The sequence below is a fragment of the Cibotium barometz genome, chromosome 8 (genome assembly GCF_041138505.1).
Source record: "Cibotium barometz isolate CiBa-2024 chromosome 8, ASM4113850v1, whole genome shotgun sequence".
In the NCBI taxonomy this organism is placed as follows: domain Eukaryota; kingdom Viridiplantae; phylum Streptophyta; class Polypodiopsida; order Cyatheales; family Cibotiaceae; genus Cibotium; species Cibotium barometz.
In genome coordinates this window covers 11,846,235-11,850,623 of record NC_141053.1, presented here as the reverse complement: position 1 = coordinate 11,850,623, position 4,389 = coordinate 11,846,235, and the positions used below count along the sequence as shown (strand labels likewise).

The 4,389-nt window shown below is 43.5% G+C and overlaps 1 pseudogene across 1 annotated transcript; it reads left to right on the top strand.

Annotated features, from left to right (window-relative positions):
* The first annotated feature begins 1,409 nt into the window (after positions 1–1,409).
* On the top strand, positions 1,410–4,154 carry LOC147635903 (pentatricopeptide repeat-containing protein At3g53360, mitochondrial-like; annotated as a pseudogene). Its single transcript, XR_015266457.1, has one exon. The product of XR_015266457.1 is annotated as a pentatricopeptide repeat-containing protein At3g53360, mitochondrial-like (transcript).
* Positions 4,155–4,389: the final 235 nt, after the last annotated feature.

Below are 4,389 nucleotides of genomic sequence, written 5' to 3'. Positions count from 1 at the left end.
GAATGGAGAGAATTTCAAAATTTTGATTATACTAAACAAGAGACAGGTACAATATGATGGTGATGTCCACTCGTGCGCTCTAGTGTAGAGCTTAGTAGATGGCGATCTAGACAAACTCTGGATGGAGGGCATACTGAGAGTATAGGGAATATATGCACACAAGCATTGGATGCCTTTGCTTGTGCTGCCAACTATGTCCATTTATAGTGCTATAGGTAGTATCTGAGTGAATATTCCAAGGAATATTCCCTATACCTTTTTGGACCCCAACTAATGCTTGTACCCCTCATCATCTCCTAACCATCAATGGTCACAACTACGACCCCTTCCAGCATCTAAGCTGGGTTCCCACTAAAGATATGTGCACTAATGGCTTCTCCTCATAATGGGGGGCCGTACAAATGTGCACCATACATCAATGTGAGATACATGTTGAGAGGCAGGCATTGAATGTATACTAACAAATTAGGTGTCAAAAGTCCCTTCTTTTATACAATCAATACCCAAAATCATGTGTGCCAATGACTACATGGTTAAAGCTAAAAACAACCCAAGTTATAAATTGCATGTTAATTAAAACTGTGAATCCACGATTCATGCCCCCAACTCATGATTAAGGGTAGGACGAGTATTCCATCTTACTAAATATAAAAGGAGAACACACATTGACTTTTGGTGATGCCACATGGAGAGTTTTTTTAGGCATCTTCTCCTTCAAATCTACTGCCTAGTAGTGTCAGCCTCTTTTCCCCCTCATATTAAGAGAGAGAGAAGTGGATTCCTTTTTAAGAAGAAAAATCATGAAAGAACAAGGTGACATCTTCCTATGATGGTCATATAGTCCCAATTAGAGGCTTATCAACCTAGTGAAGTTTCATTCTGATCTATAATGGGAAGCCATTAAGCACACCTATGAGTAATTAATGGTACTCATGCAAAAAGGGATGATGGTAAACTATTCTTGAGCATACAAGGGTATCACTTTGAAATGGAAAAGCCACCATGCATGGAGAGCGATCAACAAGGCCACTCCAAGTAGGGGAAGTCAATAGAGATAGAAGCACCAGCCTAGGGATTATATATTGAGTTAGTGAACTCAAGGTCACATTTCATGGGATACAACTGGGATACCAACTTTCCTAGGGGCAGTCTTCTTTTGTGTTGGAAGATGAAAGGTGGAATCTGATATGTAGTTTACTTAAGAAGGACTTGTAAAGCAGGGCATAGAGTTTGTGGATATGATTTTGTAACTCGGTGAAGTTGGTTATAAAGTTTTTTTTGGATATATATATATATATATATAACTATTGTTCCATGTTCCAAAAAAAAATGTCAAATAGAAGAAATGATGACACTATGTGCTATGGTAATCTTCTAAAAACCAGCCTCCTAAGGTCTTGACCTTAATAATATTTGATGCAAGGCACACATTAACTAATTCCTTTAAGGAAGAAGGTTGCAGTGTTTAAACAAGGAGAAGAGGAGGCGAGCAACAGACACAGGCAGGATGGTGGAACACCCGTCCCTCGGGCTGCAGGACCACCAGCAATACAAGCCGCGGTGACTGGATGATCCATCACAACAACGATGATGACGATGATAGCCACCACCATGGCGAGAAGCTTCTTCACAGTCTCTGCGAAAAGAGGCAGCTCGATAAGGCGCTGCATGTCCTCTCCCGCATGCCCACATCCCTCTCAACCAACACCTACCTCTTCCTCCTCAAGGCATGCTGCAGGAAGAAGGCCCTCGCTCATGCCAAGCGAGTCTATGCCCATCTTACGCATCATCGGGTCCAGCTGACTGGCTTGCTCGGCGGCTACTTGGTGGTGACCCTTGCAAAATGCGGTGCCATCGATGACGCATTCCAGTTATCTTGTAAATTGCCTCACCGTAGTGTCTTCTCATGGACGGCCATGATCTCTGCTCACGTAGAATGTGGCTGCGGGCAGGAAGCCCTCAAATTGCATCAATGCATGCAAGAGGATGGTGTAGAGCCCAACGCTTTCACTTATGCCAGTCTCTTCAAAGCTTGTGGCAGCATACCTGACCTTACCCAGGGCAAGAAATTGCACAACCATGCCCGCAGGAAAGGCTTCACATCCCATGTCTTTGTTGGGAACACTCTCGTGAGTATGTATGGTAAATGTGGGGCACTTGGGGAAGCAGAGGATATGTTCACTGCATTGTCCCAACGTGATGCCGTGTCATGGAATGCAATGCTCTCCGCATATGTTGAGCAGGGCCAAGGAGAAAGAGCTCTACAGTCGTACAGACAGATGCAAGAGGAAGGGGTGAGTCCAGATCAGCTGACGTTTGTGATAGCCCTTCAGGCATGTGGCACCCTTTTAGAGAAAGAAGATTCTCTTGTTGTCGCAAAGGGGAGATCAATCAAGGTCATGGCTTTTGAAATAGGACAGGCATTGCATAAAGATGCACACAATAAGGGCTATGCATCAGACATTTTTATTGGCAACACCCTTGTAAGTATGTATGGCAAGTGTGGAACCGTTTCAAAAGCAGAGGAGGTGTTCTCTGCATTGTGCAGACGCAGTGTAGTGTCATGGAATGCTATGCTGTCACAATATGCTAAGCAGGGCCAAGCAGAGAGAGCTTTATTGTTGTACAAGCAGATGCAAGAGGAAAGCATGAGTCCAAACCACTTGACATTTGTGAGTGCCCTTCAGGCATGTGGCACCCTTGCAGAGAAGGAAGAATCAACCAAGATGATGTCTCTGGAAATTGGACGGACGTTGCACACAGATGCTCAGAGGAATGGCTGCTTATCAAATGTACTTGTTGGTAACACCCTCGTAAGCATGTATGGCAAGTGTGGGACCATTGTGGAAGCCGAGGATGCGTTTAAAGAGCTGTCCCAGCGTGACATTGTGTCATGGAATGCGATGCTCTCAGCATATGTTGAGCAGGACCAAGAAGAGAAGGCTTTCTGGTTGTACAGACAGATGCTAAAAGAGGGTGTGACCCTGGATGATGCTACACTTAGCTGCACTCTGCAAGCTTGCAGTGGAGTAGGAAGTTTGGAGATATGAAAACAGGTTCACTTTGACGTTGTTTCAGCTGGTTATGATCAGGTTACCTCTGTGGTAGCCCCTCTGATACACGCCTATGCCACTTGTGCAAGCATGGTAGATGCACAGGCCATCTTTGATGAACTTTGTAATCCTGACATTGTATCATGGACTGCATGCATTGCTGGTCATGCTGGAGTGGGAAATGCAGTAGCAAGCTTGCACATGTTTGAAAAATTAAAACTGGCAGGTATCAAGCCTGATGGATTAGCATTCACTTCAGTTCTCTCAGCTTGCACTCGAACTGGCCTTGTTGCTGAAGGACTTGAGCATTTTGAGTCCATGAGCCGGGATCATAGCATAACCCCAGATCCTAAGCACTTAGATAGTATAGTAGATCTCCTAGGGCGTGCAGGAGATTTCAAGAAGGTAGAGAATATGTTGGGGGGAATGTCGATGCAGGCCGGATTGACCAGCTGGCTGCACTTGCTGGGTGCATGTCGTATGCATGGCAATTTAGAGCTGGCAAAACATGCATTTGATTATGCAGTGAAACTACAGCCCAAGCAGTCTATTGCATATATTTTGATGTCAATGAATTATGCTGATTCTGGGCTGTAGGAGTGTGCACCAAACTCTAGACAGAAAGGTCATGAAAGGAAGCCTGGCAGGAGCACAAGCAGGAAGTATGCCCACCTATTTGAGGAGATCGCAAGCACCCACAGAAAAAGCTCTCTCCTGCAAAGAAGCTTGAGAAATGGCATCTTCCACACACAGGATCTTGTGGATTATGTTGTTAGGAGAGGCAAAGGAATGATGTGAGTTTGGTCAGCAGTCAGGCATGATAGATCATGGCTGTATTATTATCGTCATCTCAGGTACGTACCAGGATATATGCACATCACCTTTGAAGACATGATTGATACATCATTCTTGATGCCCCATGCATGTTTCAAAAGAATGCAATGCAATGTTGAGCAGGGCCAAGGAGAAAGAGCTCTACAGTCGTACAGACAGATGCAAGAGGAAGGGGTGAGTCCAGATCAGCTGACGTTTGTGATAGCCCTTCAGGCTATCACAAACTTTCTATATTATTACTATATTTTTAGAGTAATTTTTTTAGTAAAGATAACTTTCTAAATTCATTGAAATATTATACACTTATAGTCTTTCATGCGCGTATACATGTTGTGTGAAAAAATCCTAAATCCATAATATGAGGCCTGTGAACAAAAAAATAATGCTTTCAATAAACTTGAAAAACTATACGAGAGAAAAAGATAATAACACCCAAGATATTGAGAAAGAAACATCAAATTGTACTTGTATATTAAAAACACTTCTCATAGATTACAAGTAC